The sequence below is a fragment of the Numida meleagris genome, chromosome 2, assembly GCF_002078875.1.
Source record: "Numida meleagris isolate 19003 breed g44 Domestic line chromosome 2, NumMel1.0, whole genome shotgun sequence".
Classification (NCBI taxonomy): Eukaryota; Metazoa; Chordata; class Aves; order Galliformes; family Numididae; genus Numida; species Numida meleagris.
The window spans coordinates 50,598,701-50,620,544 of record NC_034410.1 but is presented as its reverse complement, the minus strand read 5'-3'; positions in this window follow the sequence as shown (position 1 = coordinate 50,620,544).

Here is a 21,844-nt window from a genome sequence, read left to right as displayed (position 1 = left end):
TGATATAGGACTAGGCAAGAACTTTCAAATGCTGTGTGGAAGAGCAATGCTGTTAGCTTGACAGACCCTGAACAGCAAGGGGACAAAAAGAGGGGAACACATGTAGAAAATCACCTCAGTGAAATTACTTTAAACTACCAGCTTGATGCATGACCAGATGGTGGCAGGGCCTGCCCTGCTGCTGTGTGAGACGAGGTGATGCCACACACATCTGCTTCCAGTAGCCCCACTGCAGGGCACAGCCAGGCCACACAGACACGCGTGGGTGCCTTGGGCAGAGCAGAGCTCAGAATTAGAGACAAATTGTTGAGACAACATGCACCTCTGGTAGTATGTCTAGAGCAATGAGTCTGGGCAAGCAAGCACAACCTCGTCACCCAAGACTTAATAGTGACTAACACCTCATAGGTAAAAAGATAGGAAATTGATGTGCATACAGGAAACCTGTGAGCATAATTCCCAGACTGACAGGGGCAAATGATGATAAAACAACAAAAAAATGCAAGACAGGGATGCTTCTCAGTAGAACTTAAAATATTACTTTTCACATGTTTTGCAATTAAAATTCAGTAAGTAAATGAAAATTTCCTTCAACAAGCAACAGGTCCGATTTCTGCTGATGCAGAATGTAAAATGGCAGAACTTCGATTAGTTTGAATGGACCATGATCAGGCCCTTGAAAGACTATTTGTTTATGAAGCACTGTAAACAGTGAAATGTATCACAATATTCAATAATTTATTGTGAGTTTAAAAATTATTATTACCTCTACCACCACCAGTGGATTCTGTTAATTATTTCTCAGTCTTCTTATGAGTGGAAAGAATAAAAATTAAAGAGGTAGTTAAAAATAGTTTCAGTGTTAAACTGAGGTCAGTAATTCAAATAGATCAAAATTTTGAAGACTGATACAAGCAAGCCTTTGCCTAGGGATGGTAAGTTAACCTCATATAAAATTACCACAGTGAAGATGCACAGAATTCAACTTTATTTTCTTTTACAGAGATTTTTAAAAAAGAAAAAAATAAGTTAATTAAATTATGGCTTTGAATTTATGACATCTATATATAGTTGCCAGTTAACAGGATTTGCATCCCCCTGAATAAATGCCAAGAAAGTAAGTGATTCAGTAAACCCACTTATACACAGATTTCCTAAAGTGCCATGCAAAAAGCCTTTATTGAAAAAGATTTAAATTGCTCATATCTTAAAATAACTTGAGCGCGTGATGTAAAATATACTGTAGTCAGTCTCATTTTTTGGAATTTCAGAAGGTAATTAGGCCCTCATTCTTGGAACAAGAGCTCTGCTATTATGATTAGCAGTGAACTATAAAATTTTCTCTTCACAAATTTATACTTTGTCAGAGATTATCCAGGAAATTACCTTTTGAGAATAACTGCAAATAGGAGAACATTTTTAGTAGGCTGATTTGGCCACCTATATAAAGACAGTTCTCTATGCATGTGCAGGATGACAATTGAACAAGCAACGTTAGGGTGCTCTTTGATCTGCACAAAGATGAGAGCACGGCAAAACTTGCTCAGAAAACATAAAAGTGCCAAGAAATAGAGTTTCAGCATGAAACTTTTACAGATTCAGACTACACTACTCAAAGAGTTGTGTTCAGAAATAGCTTCATTTTGATTTTGATCCTGATGATCTGGGCATTTCATGTGAATTACCCCTCCTCATCCATCACTACCACACACAAAGGTGGTAGGATAACCTTTTTCAACCCAGTCGCTTGTTGCTTTAGCCAGTCATCTACAATGAAACACAGGCACTTCTTCTTTGCTGAAGGACACACGAACCCACAGGGCAGCAATCCAGAAAATCTAGTGATTACATTATGGGGATTTCAATCTTTGCTTTTCATTCTTCTGCACATAGTAGAAATATGTATGCATAAATACCAGACCAGGCACAATAACTCATGTGATGTCACTTCCTGCACAAAGTGTCCCAATCACCAATATAAAGTGACCTAAAAAAAACCCCTCAAATTATATGAATAATTTACAGATTTTACAGCATTTAAAACAAGGAAAAAAAAAAAAAAAAAGCACATAGAATAGAATACAAGCTCTTGGTTGGGGCCTAGCCTCCCTCTGTTCCCAGGATTTAAGAGTAGGTTTGAAACTCTTCAGAGAAAGGGGAATTGCCTTTGTCCAGGACTCCTATAATCATACATAAATGGCCCCACAAGTGAGCAGTTGCATAAAAAATAGGCTATGGTGCTTCGGCCCCCCTTTTCAACTGTCTTACCAGGGCACAGCGGAGGGAAAATATTTCATTCTACTAACAGCACAGGGTTTGTTACACTAATTAAATATCATCTTAGTTTTCTTACTCATTTAGACAAAAACATCCCACATACCCAAACTCAAACCCTTGCACCTTCTTTTTTCAACTATTTTGATTAAGTACTTTAACAAGTAAGGTTTAACAATGAAACTATTTGCAGAATCTTATTGCTGATTTTTCTCATGCTTTAATGATGGAATACAATGATGGAAAAAGCGGTTGAGCAGTAAATAGCAAAAGCATAATACTGAAACCTGGTTCATTTCACCAACTGAACAGAGCTAGACTGAAAAATGTAGACTGCCTTCACCCTTATTTCTCCCTTTGTATTGCCTTAGCCCTTGAGATTCATCCAACATCACATAAAGCTCTGCTGATAGAATTAAGCAAGGTTTGCAAGAGAAATTTTCAGCTTACAACTTTTTGTGCAAGAAAGTGGATACAGCAGATAAAATGTTTCAGTCTGTCCCCACTTCCTCTACTTAATTCTTTTCCATTCACATGAACACACATATATAACATCCCTAGTAAGTGCCATCAGAGTAGAGGCAGGAAAAGCTGAAAGCTAAAAATGTTGTAACCAAGGGAAGTTGGACTTACTAAAACTACTCGAGAGATCAGTGGACTTTGTGTGCTATGTTGGAAGGTTGGAAGATATGAGTTGTTTTTTTTTTAACGTTTATATTGGAGCCTGCAACATTAGGGTCAAGGCAGATGTGCAACCCAAACCTTGGCTAAAATTGTATTCACTGCACAAATCTTACACTGTGCAGCTGCCAGCAAACCTCTAGTTCTCTATGTCTTTTTCTTAGTGAATTTGTTTTACCACGGACTCAGCACATCCTGTACATTTATTTGGTATGGTTTGTTCATTGCTTACCTTCCTCATGACCATCTAGACAAATGTAGATATTGTTTCCATAGGTACCATCTGTACATTGCTTTAACTCTGCTCTGACCCAGGCATAAATTTCTAAAAAAGGTTCCTTTCAACAGCTTTGCACTGTCCAGAGTGGCAAATTTTCATTAGACCTTCTGATTTCAGATAACCTGGCTTTCAATATACATTTATGGAGCTTCACAGGCCTGATGTAAGAGCTTACATAAAGTAATGCAACACTAGTGGAGCAAATACAGCAGGAAAAAAAATACATGTATTTATATAAATATGTATTGTGCAAGCTAATCAAGCTTAGAGGACAGCAAAGACCTCAGAACATGAATGGTTACACACCAGAAGCTGGTAAAAAGAGTGCAGCCAAGTTCTGAGAAATACAAATTCCTGTCAGAAATAAAGGATTTCTGGGCAGTGCATGGAGTATGCACTTCACTTCTCAAAAGTAAAATGCAAATCCTGTGTTAAATGATGGGGTGACCAGAAAAATCATTGCCCAAAACAAATAGGTACAGAAAGGTCACACATCCAAACATTTCAAGCACAGGAAGCCAGTCTTTGTTTGGAAACAGGGTAGCATTTGTGACACCCAAACTGTTTCATTGCACCCAAGACAGTAATTCAAAGCTACTAAACTATGACCACAAACCACATAGGATTACAACACATCTAAGAGATTGTGTCATAACAAGAGTCTATTTTTGAATAAAGTGCATGGGCTATTGAAAGAAACATAAGGGTCCTTTGTATTTTGTAAGTATACCTCCTTCAATGGTTAACCAGTTATATCTAGAGGTATCACACAAGAATGTAGCAACACAGCACACATCATACAGTCAAGACTCATTTTTATCTATTGCCACAAAAGAATTCCAAACAATAAGCTCCAAGTTTTCTTTTAGTAAAACTTTTAATTCATGTTATTCTTATATCGATCTCCAAATTATCACGTTATGAAGAAAAATTAAGTTCCTCATTTTCAAACATATGCTATTTCTTTTAATTTTTTTTGAACACTAGAAAAGAAAGTGCACCCAAAGCAGATCTCCACTAATGCAAGTTGATTCCACAATCCCATTTAGAGAATCATCAGACTTTACCCCTCAGCGAGGTTTGGCCTGAGTCTCTCTGCAACCACTGAAAGGCAATTCCACCTCATGAGAAGAATATTCTTACCATCAGAGAAGTATTTTTGAGCCTAAATTTAGTTAGCTGATGTCCTTTTCTTTTTGGGCCAGCAGCACCCTTTAGTTTAAGCACCCCCTGTCTGACCCTCACATTTATCTCTGTTATGCATTTATACAGATTTATTATACATTTCCCTTCAGCCTTCAGTTATGAGGTTGAACATCAAGCCCCCTAGTTTCTCTCCTAAGGCTGCTTTTTGATCCCTGCATCCATTCTAATAAAAACAATGGAGTTCTTCACTACAACAATCCAATAATATTGTAAATTAAGACCAAGCTATTAATAAACAGGAGCTTAAATGTAGGCTGCTAAAGCTCCATTTGGAGATCCAGGACATTCAGTAATGAAAAATACATAAATAGGTCTCAAATTCAATTGAAATTCCTGGGTGGGTTATACTGAACATTAAAAGGAAATAGGGTTAATGTTGCACCCTCATTTTACACCATCTTTACCATACAAAATCAAATCTGTAAGTAATCTTGATCTTTTATTATTATTATATTACTTTTATTATTGAAAGCACCTTTATTTTTCATGGATGTGATGCTATCATCATTTACATTAAGAAACTTGATACAAACTAGAAGAAACAGGAAATTTGCAGGGAGGGGAGTGTAATTCCCGTAGTTTATGAACTCTCTGTGCCCATGTTTCCAGGGTATAAATTAAGCCACTGAACCAAGGAACACAAAACAAAACAAGCCCCCACAACTATAGTCTAAAAACCTTCCACTGAAGTCTCTGGTTTAGCTTTGCACTGCCGCTCTTCTTCACTCCACACCTGAACACCAACTCTTTTCATGTGATCTTCTTGCACATATCAAGCCTTGCAGAACAGAGAACGTCACAGAAACCCTTCACTAGACTCACACATAACTTGTGTTACATAGAATCATAGAATCATAGAATTGCTCGGGTTGGAAAAGACCTTCAAGATCATCAAGTCCAATCGCAACCTAATCATACTACCCTAACAACCCACCACTAGATCATGTCCCTGAGCACCACATCCAAACGGATTTTAAACACATTCAGGGATGGTGACTCAACCACCTCCTTGGGGAGCCTATTCCAGTGCTTAACAACCCATTCTGTAAAGAAGGTTTTCCTGATATCTAACCTAAACCTCCCCTGGTGCAACATGAGAGCATTTCCCCTTGTCCTGTCACCAGTGATAAGAGACCAACCCTGCTCTCACTGCAATCACCTGTCAGGTATTTGAAGAGAGCAATAAGGTCTCCCCTTAGCCTCCTCTTCCCCAGACTAAACAGCCCCAGTTCCTTTAGTTGCTCCTCGTAGGGCATATTCTCCAAGCCCTTCACAAGATTTGTTGCCTTTCTTTGGGGGCCACACATCTGTTTCCACATGTGCAGTGAAATCCTGAGGCACAGAACAGTGCCGTCCAACAGAAGAGATGAGGAAAAGAGTGAAGGCTCATCTCTTCAGACCACAGTTAGATTTAAGGTTTCTCAGAGTAAGAGATGCTTAGTGTAGCATGGAAATCTTGACAAATAGAAACCAGAAATATCTACATTCACTCTCTTCTGCTTACAAAGGGAGAAAACTCATGCCTTGCTATGGTGGGAAAGGACAAGGTCAACATGTATGAAAGACAGTGACATAATTGGTCTGCTGAATAAAATGGAAACAGTGCAATTGAGGCAATTTCAAGGAAGATCTTGAAATGCAAGTGACCTTCTAGGAGTTCTTTCAGAATCGTCATCCTCTTCTCACTGCAGCTCATGGAAGTTTCAGGTGAAGAAGGGAGCTAACATAGAGCCCTATCTCTTGTGGTCCTGTGGAGTGCTGACAGCTTTTTGTGGTTGCTGTAATACCTTCACTGATTTTTGTTTGAGAACTTGCATTTACAAGCATCAACATGGAAAACAAAGAGAGCTCAAAGAGGAAAGAAAGGTGAAAGAGAGAAAATGAAAGGGCAAGAAAATTAATATACAACAGTGAAATTAGTTAAAAAAATAAAATGAGGTGGTGTCTGACAGGAATTGAAACTAAAACCAAACAGAAACAGAGGGCTTTATTTTGAGGGCTTTATTACTCTTACATATTTTGCTAAAAAAGAAGTTTATTATTAGACTAGTTTTATTATGATTGTAGTAAATATATTATTGTGGAATTTTAATTTCAGAAAAGCTTGAATGTATTTTTAAATGAACTCATCTGTTTTCATTTCAAAATGACATCTTTGTTTAATAAATTGCCAGTATTCAATTAAAAAGTTTTTAAAGGCTTGAGAAAACAAAACATTTTACTTCTTTCTTCCACTCCACTCTTCTCCTTCCCCTATTTAGCAAAAAACCACCCAAGTTAACTTGAATCAAAACACTTAAGTTTGACTAAAAAACTGAAAACAAACCAGCACTTTATCAAATACAAGGTAGAAACCAAACTAAGGACCTACAAGTCTTACTAGACTAGAGAAGAGAAGGCTTTATTTCTTCTTACTGCGCTATGTCTGTGCTTGGGGAAAGGAACAACTGAAATTGCACTTTCAGAACAGCTTAAATGGAAAGCTACCAAGATTTTTTTCAGTATAGAAGTCTCTAGAAGCAGTTGCTTCCATGGCCAAATATTTCCACATAATACACATGCCCTTTCCTCCTTCTTTCTCTTTTAGGCCAAGAAAAATTAGGAACCAGTCAAAACTGCATACACATTTATGATTTTTCTCACACCTCTAACTTTTTACTCATGGTAGCCGCTCTGCACAAAGAGCACCATCTCACACTGCTTTCTAGCTGCCTGACAGTTAGTGTGTTACTGATATTTGTCACCATGAATTATCCTATCAAGTAGTATCAGAGCATGAGAGATCATGCACTCAAAATTGTAATTGCCTTTGCCACTGTCCCAGTTGTTTTGTGTCATTCACTGATCATAAACTTCTCAAAGAGTTTTGCATTGTAACCCAGAGAATAAAACAGAATGGGAAGCAAATTACAGTAGTCAACACATATTATAACATTATATTATCTTACTGCTTTTCTACTTAAAGACTAATGTTGTCCATGTGCACACCTACATGCCTGAGTTGTGAAATTCAGCAGAAGACTTACATTGACAGTACTTCTCCAGTATCTTTAAGGCACAACTGACAACTGCCAGTTAAAAATTTCTTATCATCATGTCCACCCACTTAATTTATAAAATACAGATTTATTTAGTAGTAACATAAAGCAAGTGTGGGAGACTTGGCTTACAAGTCTGACACATATGAAAACACCCTTACTTCTCTCCTTTATTTCTAAGCTTGAAGCTGAATTCAAAGCTGAATTTAGTTGTTGTTTACTGATGGAAACAAATTTTTCTTTCCCTCTCTCACTCTGCTATAGAAAAATATCCTTTTGAGTACCAGATATCAGTTGCTTACCTTACTAAATCCAAAGGTATCCACGCTAATCGTTGACAACTTCACTATCTCATTTTGTGAACTTTTGGGGATTTAGCGTTTATATGTATGCATGAGTAAAAATGTGTATGATATAACCCTAGAACAAGGCCATATTAGATATTCTGATGATGATCCACCTTATCTTAGCCAAAAGGACATACTGACTTCTTTCTACATCCTATAATGGTCCCTTTTCATGTCTGGCAATAGCTAGTAGCAAGGCAAATATGGAGAGAAGAGATCCCTTGGGTTACTCTCCAAGTTAAAAAGAGAATGTGAGATCAGTTCAGTTTCTCTGGAGCTCTATTTAGTAAGTGTTTTCTGAAGCAGTTGTGAGGGACACAGACAGAAGGAACTTGATGGCTTTTTACTAACTATTGTTGATAGCTCTTGCAGCTTTTTCTGCTGCCTGCTCTATCCTGATAAGCAAACTAGTATGGAAATGCTACAAGTGGAGGTTGTCTCTCCATCTCCTTAAAACAAGGAAATACACATAAAAGCTTGATTTTGGCTAGGTAATAAATATTAATTCTTTGGCTTAGGAGCAGTGATCTCACTACAAAATGCAACAACAAATGATCTCAGAGAATTATCTCTCAGCCAAAACTGCACTTTATCACTAAATGCCCTTTGGGAAAGGAAAAAAATATGTGAAATGTAAAATTATTGTGGCCTTTGAATGGCATAAATTAAGGAAAAATACATTTTTGATACATCTGAGATCTTTTTAAATGTAGAGAGCTTGACCATTGAATTTAAGGGGACTTGGATATTATCCTGAAAGTCATGTAGCTAAGTTCAAATATCTGCTTCTGCATCACACCTTCTTTTGACTAGCTCCCTTAGCACCATGGTAGAACAAACGAACAAACAAACAAAACACATAGTAGATAAAGAAACAAATTAAACTGCAATAGGCAAAATTTTGCTACGTTATTTTGCTCTTTAAATGGGCAAACAGGCCCATGAAAGAGAAGGTCTGATGCAGAAAGGTGCAACTCAAACTATATTTTGAAGAGGTTGAGAAAGATTCAAATAATTAGTGTTTATTTTTCATATTGCATTAACACCTAGAGGTGTCAGCTTTCATCAGGATCTCTTTGTGCAGGTTCTGCATATTCACATTGCAAGAAAAGATTATGGTCCAGAAGGAGTTTGTAAAAAACAAAACAAAACCAAAAAAAGAATTCAAAGAAAATAGAAGAAAAGTGGAAATAAGACAATGCTATCTCCACTGCTGAAACAGAGATCTCAGACTCGGAATGATGCACAGATTTGTATGAAGTTACCAGCTTATACTGTGGCAGAGATAAGAGAAAACAAAATTTTTATGAACAATGCATTCAAATGTAGTCAATTCTAAAAGCACTTTTTCTGTACTTCCCTCTCTTTAAATCATCTCACACATATAAAGGTATGCTTTAATTAATTTTAAATGACACTGATAACACTGAATACCCATAAGAGTAAAGCATTCATTCCAACTGTTTTTTCAGTTCATTTACTTCTTTACTTTCAGTATTATTTTCATGTCTTTGATTAAAACAACACAATAACGAAAAAAATCACAGTTTGTTTTGTCTCTATCATTCTTGTAGCTTGTAAATTACCGTTAAGTGTTAAAATTTCCTATTATTAGTGTTTACATGTAAGAATAAAAAACAAAGTGTTTAGGTATTTTCTGTGAATAAGGAATAAGAATTACTGTCAAATATACAGCATAGCAATAAATTGATAAATCTACTTCATTTAAATTCAAAGGTTTTGGCAGACTTTTTAGAAAAAAAGGGCATATTGCCACCACCCATAACAAGAGCTAGCCACATTAAACTGTGGTGCACAATGAACTCTGCACAGCTGGGCAGTTACACGCAAGTGGTTATATATCCTGCAGTGCCTTACTGAAAATTATCTCTTCCCGTGCACTTGTCTGCTGTGCTAGATTGACAAGTCAGCAAGCACCAATTATTTCAAAAAAGATGTTCAGAATGAGTCTGTGCATGATGGCATACATGCCAGTATTCAAACAGAATGCACAAAGGCTCTTTTAGTTTACTGAATATATTTCTTTCTGAGATTTCAATTTTTTGTTTCAACTGCTTTTCCTAACTTGATTTGCTGCCATTAACGGTATAATTCAAACACTTATCAGTCAAGCTTCAGTATTGATATCTTAGAATAATTTTAAAAATATTTCTGCTACTTCATCATGGAATGGCAATAAACTAGCAACCTTTAAGGAAACTCCCAGCATAGGAATGTCAGCTAAGCTTGTTAAACCAAAATAATTTTTTCATCAACAGAGTTGCTTATGGAATTTAAGCCCTTACAACAAATGATCTTTGTCAAATTCAGCCAGTGTTTGCCCATTTTGCAAGAGAAACACTTCTAAAATAAAGCATCTTCTCAGAAGCAGTAACAAAATGTCTTAAGAAAACATAGGAAATAAGTACGCATAAGTAGAAACCAGCAATCATTCTGATAGATGTACAAAGTGCAACAAATAAAAAGTATTTATTAGATGTTTATTACTACTACATAAAACTAATTATTCTTTAAATTCATTAATAAAAACCCTTTGAGAAAATTTTGTTATATTTTCTCTTTGATCAGGCCTACATGTCTGAGAAGTCAAAGTCTCTAGGAGCTAGATTCATGACCTGGGGCAAAGGTTATGCATTTCAAAAACAATTGGCTTCAGATTTAGCATGTCCTCTGCCCCAGACAAGAAAGGATTCTGCAGAAAATAATAATTAGACCTCACAGCATCTCTGTGAAATAAATATTACTGTTTCTGGTTTTCAGGCAGTAATCAGATAGTCTTCATGGTCACACCAAATGCCCAGTGACATTCAGAGAATAGACCTTAAATACTTTATCTGCAAAACTGTCCTTTCACCACCTGAAACATTTCTATATCTTACGAAATTGTTTAGAATTTAGTTAAACATTCACATGTGACTTCATACTAGGATTTTCTTCTTGTCAGAGTACTCAGTTCAGGAGAAACGTGTTCTGAGTTTTAATGTGAAATACCACACAAATAATTTACTCTCTTTGTGTCTTATTTCCCACTACATCCAAAGATGACTGAAAAGGAGGGAAAATTGATTTTAACTTCAAAACTTTCAGTAATTTCTTTGTAGGTTAGTCCTACAAACATGTATTTGTGCATTTGAGCAGACAGAGCCCTTTGTGGAGGAGGTGGAAATGAGTCTCAAGAAGGGCAGGCTTCCCATGCACCACTTACCCCATCATCTCAATGACCATGTCTAGCTTAACATACTAGTTTAAGGGTCTACTTTATCCCAGTAGCTTGACACGTGTGTTAAGCTAAGTTTCCACTCAATAATAGAAAGTTAAGCTACTGGCAATGCTTTAACCTCTCTAATAATTTATATTGCATAAACATTAGAACTTGAAGCCAGTTCAAACTCTCTCTACAATTAGAAACACATTTCTGCTTGTCATGATATCTTTTTTGTTTTTCTACATCAGATACAAATTGGTTATCTATTACAGAGGCATCAATGAAAGCTAATGTTTCAAAGGAACATGTACTTCTTTAGATTAAATGTTAAACTGATGTTGGTTCACCATATATTGAAATTCCCGTTACCCCCCTGCAAAGCAAACAAACAACAACAAAAAACAAACAGCAGATTCACTTTAAAAAAAAAAGTCATAACTATGTAAAAGAACCATGAAGCAAATAACCATATCCCACTGATGGATTTAAGGCATTAGAGCTAACTACACCAATGCGGATGGAAAAATCTATCATATATTAACATTGTGTAGCACATCCTGACTGCAATAAATCATAAAATATTCTATCCCATGGAATTTGTTTCTGCTGGTAAAAATGCTATAAACTACATTTTAAGTATAAAATACATGATTCCAGCTTTAGTGGTCTGCAACGTTGATGCTCGTTCTAAACCTTGTATCTAGGAAAACATTCCCTGGAGAAAGAAAATGGCACTCGAGACAGGACATTTGAAATGATTGGAGTACTCTTAGTGTAAAGAGCCTAGCCCAAATTTTCCAACCCAAAGTAAACTGAGAGTCCTAAAACATAATCACAGGGAAGCAGAAACCATACAAAACCCTCTTTGAGCAGGCCGTACTCAAGCCAGTATAAATGATATGCTCTGCCTTAACTAACATGCTCTGACTCTCTGCAGGGCTTATGAGCCTCCTAAACCAAAGGAACTGAGTGGCCTTTGGACTGACTTCCAATTTTTGCTCTGCCTGTTTGTGTAGACCTGATGCCATTCCTGTCTCAGTTGTACACACATGTGCGCTGACTTTCAAATCACAACAACTTGAAAGGGACCCAGTTAACCTGTGTCACACAGCATTTCACTGCACATTAAACACTTGCTTTTCCCTCTCCTCTCCTCCGAATGTAGGAGGAATTGTATACATTCTTGCAGACAGGTGCTAAGATGCATGACATGGAGAATTCCCAACCCTGCGGCCAATCTCCTTCATCTATAAAGATGCTCACACACAAGAGCCAATAAAAAAAATTAAAATAAAAAAATAAAATCAAAGTAAGATCTGCACAGAGAGACTGATCTGCACAAGATTTTCTGTGGAATTCTTTTGAAGCTTGCAATATCTTTTACAGGTTTAGGAGCAGATTTATTTATTTGTTGTATTCCCACAGCTTACAGAGTATTAATGGAAAGACCTTGTAGAACTGCTGTTGCTAGGAATGAGGCAAAAACAAGCAGGAGAAGGTATGCCAGGTTAAACCAAAAGTCTCACTAGCCCAGTGTCCTTCCTCCAAAGCACCTTTACATTGATGTGAATATAGGATTATTTTTCCCTACTCTGTACATCACTATTTCCATCCACACTGAAGTTAATCTGCTATTTTATTGATCAGTCACTCAGTCTTGTCTGATCTGACTGCAATTCTGCCATCAGCCTTGCTCTGAAAACTGCATATACTTAGCACTGTTAGCAGACTATTATCTCCCGGCTTGCCTCCTTTTCCAGATTAGTTAATTTTACTCTACCAATATGTCCATGCAAGGAAACTTTCATCAAAAATTGCCAGAGAATGAGGACCAAACCATCCAGCTCACCCTCCAGTGCTGACCTGTCCTTTCACAGACCTAACCTTTCTGCCACACAGTGATTAGCAAGCAGCAGTGCTGTGGCAGTAGCAACAGAGTATCAGTAAATTCAAAATAAAACACTAAAGCCTTTATCCAACAGTCTGGCAATCAAATTATATTGGTATGGTACTCAATGAGCCATGCTTCCCCACTTATAAGCAGTAAGTCAAACAAATGGGTTTAAATAAAGAAAAGTGTACTGGAAGAGAAGAAAAACATTTTGGAAATGGATTAGGAAAATCTAAACAATCCCATAGGCAATACTATCTTTTCCCCAGAGCCTGCCAGCAACAGCCTCTGTCCTAAAATTGCTGAAATAGCTCCTTGTCCAGCTGCAGCTCTCACTGTTTCACATCCAAGACTTCAACGAATGGGCAGATTCATCTGCTGCCCCTAACAGCACATCCTCTTTTCCCAGGTGCAATGCCCTATCATGCATTTACAGAGACAGTCTTTTGCTCCTAATGCTCTTCCAGGGTAATCTCTCAGAGAAGCCCTGCACAGCTGTGGATTTTTGCCATGCTCTCTGTCAAACAGTCCCAAGACTCCATCCCCATTAGTACCCACTAGCTGGGCTGACCATTAGCTTGCTGCCAATAATAGTGCTGGCCCCTGGTCATTCCTAATAGCTGGACACATTAATTGCTCCACCTAATTGCTGCCTTCCTCTCCCACTTACTGTGCTTCTTGGCCCTCTCAGTCTACAACTTTGCAGGCTGCAAATTTACTCTTCCCCACCCACAGTGTTGTCAGCCCTTTCTGAGAGGCTGTAATGACACACATTTTCTGTATACTGATCTGGCAACAGCAGAGATTTCCTAAACACAGCTTTTCTCTCTCTTCCAGAAATCTCTCCCAACTACCTTTCCTTGCCAAAGAATCCTCTGCCCCAGCCAGAGCACCATAATGAATAGCTTGACCTACCCCAATCCATAAGGGACAGGTGACAATTAAAACTTGACTGACACAGTAGAAACACTTCAAAAAAGAACATGCATGTGAATGATGTTTCTTTTGAGCTGGTCAATTCTCCCTGCCTCTCCAGAAGATTCTGACAGGGAACTCCTACTACAAGGTTCTATAGGAGCCTGCCAGCCCATAGCATATGATGCTGCAAGGGAGACCTCAGGCATGTCTCTCCTATTCTCAGGCTTCATGCTTGTAGCTAAAAGAAGGTTTTCTGGCATAAAAAAAACACTCATATCTAACGATGTATTCCTGAAAAAGATCCCCTTTCATTTCTTCATTAGAGAAATTATCTCACAGAATCCAAGACATTTTAGATAATAATCATTAAATGTCTAGCATTCATCTTTATTAGAAACGACACCAAATCCTGATTAGATACATGAAGGTGCTCTAATGCAGTAGTTCCATTCAGGTTTGCTTGGCTATAGAAAGCACCAGCCTGGGACTAAAAGAAACCAGCGTAGCTGGTGGGAATTACAAAAGCCAGTTCTAAGGACAGTAATGTTGCCTAGACATGTCAAAAAAATGTATACACTGGCATGGAGACAGGCCCAAGAGTACATATTTGTGGAGGGAAATATGTTGCAAAGAGCACTGACTGTATGTATAAACACAACCTGATACAGCTTTTGTGCATGGAACCCCATGACAGAGAACTGCAATAAAGTGATCCCTTTTGGTCTGCAGAACATCTTGTCATGGCACACATTTTTTTCAGGACCAGATATAGCAATCTGCTTTCACCAACCTTAATTAGCCTAACGTCCACTAACCTGGGCATTGTTGGAAAGGACACTAAGAAGACCAGCATTAAAATTCAGTGACCACTAAGGGAAGAAGGCATGTCAGTGACAGCTGACCAGACAAATTCACATTACATTTATAAGCTGATCTTGCAGCTTTAACACAGAGACATGAAATTTACCAGTGGCTTGTACTATCCCAAGTCATATCTCCTCTCTGTTCCACTGTAGCAGATAATTTGGTGGGGAAGCTCTATGTGAATGCTCAGGTTGGATATTCTCAAAAGAAGGCCCTGACCTGCAGAGTCTACTCCATCTGGGAATCAGGCAGACACAACTTTAAAACATGACAGAATTTACTTGTCCTTGGGCAGGCCCTCTTGCTCCTAATAAATGAATGATTCTTTAGCTAGGTTGTCCCAAAAGCTCAATGGGGACTTTATCCTTCTTAGGAAAACAGCTGTCACATGAGAAAGGAAGAAAATATTTATCCTTTTTAATTAAGAAAGATAACTATTTCCATTTTGTTATGTGGACCTCCCACATAACACAGTGATGGGTGTGCTTTTAATAATCTTGGTTAGATAATAGCCAAAAAACAGCAGCAATGTATACTAAAAGATCAAAACATGAAGAGTAAACTATCTTCTTTTGCAACATTAGCCCTTGAATATGAGAAAGAACAAATCTTAGCAATTAATGACTCAGTATTTAAAATTAAAAGGAAAGAAAAGGAACCATTGCCCAATTTGTTGGCAAAAAGCAAAGGCTAAGTGAATACCATTTGCTACTGTTTACCACAATAGGTGGAGTTACTGTGTTGTCTGATTATTTCCTCTTTTTTCAGCTTAATTCTGAAAATCTTTATAATTTCTTCATTTAATTCTTATTTGAGTTAGTCACTTGAACAAAGGTTGGAGATTGTTGCATTTTGTTGGGTGGTACCAATTAAAGGACATACTACGGAGGTTTCAAAATCACAGGCAAATGTCAACTGGAAAATTCTTTTTCCCCCCTGAAATTCAGAATTTAATATTATTTCAAGATCTGGAAAATCTCTTTTCTGGTTTTTCATTAGAAAAATAGTCCAAAAGGCAATGAATGGAATCAGAAATAAGAAGGGTAAAGAAAAAGAGAATTATATTTACCAGGATCACTAAAGTCTGTTTTAAAGTTAAGTTGCAACAGGAAGGAAGATTTGATTTCAAACAGCGCTTTAAAGTGAAGGATCCTTTCCAAATGCTATTACCAAGCAGATCCTATTGTGATGGTAATGACATGTTGCGTGGGAAGTAGTGGTTTTACTTGGACGCAAAGGGAAAGAACATTGCCATGATTGATGTACCATATGAGGGTCAAACCACATAATCACAAACTCTCATACTGCCCAATTCAGAGTAATTGGGTTACTTAAGAATCTAAGATTTCTAGAGTTCATTATTAGTGTTGTTATTTATGTTTCACAAATTAAATGTATTGCATCTTAAGAGGATATCGCTAATATTTGATTTGCTTTTCACTGGTGTGCAACAAGCTCACCTAAGTTCTCACTTTAGCTACCATTCTCAGAGGTACTTTGGGTAAATAAGACCACCCACAAGCTATTTGATAGTTCAAAATATTCTCAAAACATTGCACAAAAATAACAGTAAAGCACCTGAAGGTGAAACTCAAATTTATCAGCCCTTAATACTCACATTTCGACTTTTGTATGTTGATGGTTAACCACTGCTTTAAGCTCATGTATAAAAAAGACCAACATCTGCTTGGAAAAACACTTTGCAGGTGTAGCGTGAAGAAAAAAAACACCCACAAACAAAACTGCTTTTCCGTTGTTTTTTTTTTTTTTTTCCTTAAATAAAGACTATCAATGAAGTCATGCCCTTGCTAATACATGTTTCAGAAGTAGTTCCTGCATTAATGAATTCAGGAGAACTGGTGATGATTTCAATGAATCAAGTCCTTCAGTTCTACTTCAAACAGTCTGCATCTACTTGGTAAAAAATAAACCAATTGCTTACATAAAGTCAATGACAATTGAAAACATATTAAGAATGCTTTTCTGAATAGATAAGTCTAGAATTATCATCAAATCATTAAACTGTAAAACTGGGAGCACTGTGCATATGAATGTGCCCCAGGGAGGTTAGCCGTATCCTACATACCATTCACTCTTCCCTTAGCTTAAAGAACCTCCAAAACTAACAGCCTCTGCTATTTAAGTCTCCATCAGTTTTCAACTTCAAACAGGATCAAGAGGTAGTTCAAACTCTACCATGAATACACACAAAAGCCAGGGACAGCACAAATACTTAAAAAGCCAGAAAAGCTTCCATTCTTTTCATTTGTTAAAGAGATCATAAAAAATTTGCATGGCTATAATTGTAGTTTTGAATTTAATAATGCAAAACCACCTGATTTTTTTATGATCTACCATTTCACTTGGATTTGACAGGCTGAAAAATGACTAGATGTGTTCCTGTTAGTTTGTTTCACTTCTCCCATGCCACTTCCTATTTGAAATGAAACATGCTGTAATAATCAACGGCAGACTTTTTACTGTTAACATGTTCAATGTTATTTTTTCCTAATGTAATTCCATTCACATTTGGTAGAAAAATTCTCCCACAGCTAGATCATATGGTGCCTAAAATCCATTCAACTTTTACAACTAGTGTTTTTCCACAATCAATACATTATATATGCACTAGTTTCATGAGGAGATCTTCTTTACCTTGAAAGAGCTCATGTGGGTCCTCAAAAGTGAGCAAATCAGATTTTGAATCCTGTATATGAAACTAATTACCCTTTACATTTCACTTTATGAGACTCAACTGACAACAACTTCTGTAGTTTGCCAATACAATTGATTGAATAAATGCAGACCAAACTCATGCCAGACTCTTTACTACACAGCACAAAATCAGGCCTTAGCCCTCTTCAAATAATACCACACAAGGGTATTTTTTTTCAGTAGGAATAATGGTTCGTTGGTCTCCACTCTTGGTTCTCTGCCATTGTGGAATTGAATTAAATCAGTCCCAGGTCACAAATAATTGAGTTAGACAGTGTCTGCTCTCATAGGTTGTTAAAGGACAGCAGGCCAAAGAAGAAAACTTTGGCTCTACTCACTCCCAGCAGCCTTCACTCATGGGAAGCCTAGTTTTGGCCAAGCCAGGACATGATGGATCAGAGCAAGTGGAATCTGGTGCTGTCTTGGAAGATGTCTGAATTCAGCACTTTCAGCTTCTCTGTTATTAAGCATGATTAACAGAGCTTTCCAGTGAGCATCTGAACAGTTCCTATTCTACAGGGGCTGTTATTTCAATAGCTATCCTAAAAAATCAGTTACAGTTTATTTCATCAGTACTCTATGACTTTGAATATACTGCAGAAAGTGCTTGGAGTCCAGTTGCATGTACAGTATCAAGCTGAAATAACATTTTCACCCACATTTTCAAAGCACTGGAAGGTCTCATGCTAGTAATACCCTGTTCTTTTCTCTGAAAATTAATTCCCAGGGTTATTTAATTTAGATCAATGAAAACTTTCTTTCTGAATAAAACAGAATTTCTGTCTTAAACCACTAAAGCCAAGAAGTCCAGATTTAATGCTGAATTGATTTTCTTAATCATAACCTTATGCTGTTGATAATATTGTTGAAATTTCCAGTAAAAAGAGACATTACATCCCAGCTCTGCTACCAATGATGAAATTTGAAGAAACAGATGGTGAATTTAGGTAAGCACCAAAATCTTTGGATGGAATAGGAATATTATTCAAATTTTAAGTATCTTCTGAGCCTCAAATGAGGATAGAAGAGTTTTCTCTGAAACCACTGAAGTAGTATCATATGGAATAAAGCTAGCAATCCTTGAGCTAGTCTTCACTTTCAGATCTATAAATCTGAATCCTGGCATGGAAAGCAGTTACTAGAAAGTTAAGAACGGAATTTAGCAGCAGTCCTATTACTTTTGATTAGTATTTTATAACAGAAGAAGCTCATATATGGGGTTACTTACATAGTAAGTACTTATGAAAAGATTCTTCTCAAATTTCTGCTATTTCTGGCCTTACGTTAAAGTGCCAGGAAAACAGACCACATAAGATGACTTTCATTACTTCTGGTTCAGAAGAGACTTGGAAAAAATTAAACAAAAACAGATTTGATTCTAATTTGTAAGCAAGGTTCAGACAGACTTATAACAATTAAAAAGTTGTATCAAAGTGATTCAGAAAAGAAAGAAGTGGTATTTCTAAATGAAAGTGAGTTGTCAAGCTAAGCAAACAAGAAAAATATAAGAGCTAAATCCCCACCTTTAAGGTAACAGCTGTATTTCTTTTGACATCAGTGTTGCCAATACCTGTATAAGGGGTTACTTACATCACAATTCTACTGCTTATTTCCTCTTTTGCCTTTCTTCTCCTTTCCTTCACTCTACTTACACAGGTCTTCTATACAGCTAGTTAATTCATTGGGTCACGGATCTGTTCAGCCAATGTCCCTGTGTGAGCTCATGTCCTTATGTGACCTGAGCAGCATTAGAGGAGAGAACAGCAAAAAATTCACACTTGATCAGACCTTTCATTTCAGAGTATAAGGGTGGAACAGAGCAAAGGAGTCTCAATTCCCTGTGTCAAGGCAGGCTGAGAGACCTGGGGTTGTTCAGCCTGGAGAAGAATGAGAGGGGATCTTATCAACACTTACAAATATCTAAAGAGTGGATGCAAAGAAGACGGGGCAAGGCTCTTTCCAGTGGTGCCCAGCAACAGGACAAGGGGCAACGAGCGCAAACTGGAACAAATCTGAACATGAACTTTAGGGGTGACAGAGCACTGGAACTGGAGAGGTTGTGGAGTCTCCTTCTCTGGAGATATTCAAAACCCATCTAGACGCTTTCCTGTGCAACCTTCTATAAGGAACCTGCTTTAGCAGAGGGATTGAACTCAATCATCTCCAGAGTTCCCTTCCAGCCCCTATGAATCTGTGGTTTTGTGATTCTGTTGATTTGCCTGGCATGGCCAAAATCGGATCCAGCCCTGAGACCAACCTCTTGAATATCCTCCATCTAAGTGATTATGTAATGGGTTAAGAGGAGAGCAGACAGGGATCTGCTTGAATGGAAGAGAGGTCCAAGAAAGTTTGTTGATATTTAAGGATCACCTCCTCCAAGCTCAACAACAGTCCATCCTATTGAAAAAGAAGTCTACCAAAAATGTCATTTGGCCTGCATGGATGAACAAGGTGTTCCTGGAAAAAGCTCAGGCATAAAAGTAAGTACACAAAAGGTGAATACAGGAGCAGGTAACAGAAAGAATAGAGACAGTGTCCAAGCATACAGAAATAAGGTTAGGAAAGAAAAATGCTACCTGCAGTTGAATCTGGTAAGAGATATCAAAGACAAAAAGAAGAGCTTCTGTAAGTACAGGAGTAGCAAAAAGAAGACAAGGGAAAGAGTGGGCCTGCTGCCTAACTGGGAAGGGGTCCTGGTGACATAGGTCTTGGAAAATGTTGAGGTACTGAATTATTTATTTGCCTCAATCTTTGGTAAAGACTTTACAGTCAGGAATACCAGATCCCAGAGAGAAAGTCTGGAGCAAGGAAGACATACCAAAGATGTATGGACCAGGTCAAAGAATACTCAAGTTGTATGTACTTAAGATCATGAGTCATGATAGATTGCACACATGAGCGCTGAAGGAGCTGGCAGATGCCATTCTAAGGAAAATCTTGATTATCATTGAACAATGATGGACACTGAGACAAATACAGGAGGAAAGCAAGTATCACTCCTGTCTAAGAAAGGGCAAGATGGGCACAAGGAACTAGTCTCACCTTGATCCATAAGAAAGTGATTTAACAATTATTGCTGGAAACTAGTTTCAGGCACATAAAGGACATGACATGAAGGTGATCAGGAGTAGCTGGCATAGATACAGCAAGCCGAAGTTGTGCTAGACAGATATAACTTTCTACAATTAAATGACTGGCTTTTTAGTTGAAGGGATATTGTCTATCTGAGCTTCAGGAAGGCTCTTGACACTCTCTCCCATTTGATTCTTGTAGAAAACTAAAGAATTATGGGCTGGATGAGCAGACAGATTGACCCAGAGGGTGTTGATCAGTGGTACAAATTGTAGCCAGAGGTCAGTAATTAGTAGTGTGCTCTAGGAGATGAAAGAACCAAGCTCCTTTCAGTAGTGCCCAGTGCTAAAGGCAAGAGGCACAAACTGAAACATAGGAGACTCCTTCTAACATGAGGAAATGCTTTCCTACTGTGCAAGTGACCAACCTTTGACATAGGTTGCCCAGAGAATTATGGAGTCTCCCCCCTTGGTGATCTTCAAAAGCTGACTGAACATGGATCTGTCCACCTGCTCTGGGTGTGCCTGCTTGAGCAGGTGTTAGACTAGATGGACTCCAGTGGTCCCTTCCAGTCTCAGTCATGCTGTGAACAGATTATGTCAAGTATAGGTCTGCTATGGATAAAGCAGCCTCTGGGAAGCCCTTTGCCACAGAAGATCATGTCCAAAATGTGCTATAAAGGTTTGACGATCATTTTGGATATGATCTACTTCATTTCACACGTTTCACAGCTAGGTAGTTACTTTGAATTGAAATGTAAGATTGATATCAAAATAAAACAAAAAAAAAAGTTAAAGACTACTAGAAGCAAGGCTCACCTGAATCCTGTATTTGGGCAGACAATAATACAAAGTGTCTCTGAAATGGTAGACTAATATGAATAAAACTTGACCTGAATCTAAATTGTTGCTGGCTATACTACTCCAAGCCCTAAAATATGCAAAAACTGGGAGTTGGCCAAGGTAACCTAGGACCAACTTATCTCAAGAAGGTTGAGGAAGTGGGATTTATCATCAAATCTACCTATAAACACTGCTTGGTAAGAAAGGATTACCATCATAAATGTAAAACAGACATATCAGAAAATACACCAAGCACAGATATTCTAATAATCCTACTACTTCACTTTCCTATAACTATTACCTATGATAGGATTCAGCTTTTAAAATTAAGCACTACTGCTTGGGTCAACAAATATTTCCTTCAATAAATTCCAGAAAAAAATGTTTGGAATCTTCTCTCCTCTATATTTTTCAGCATAATCTTTATTTCCTTGCTCAGCTGATCTTTACACAGTACAAAACAGGAATTTTATCTACCTTGCCAGTCATT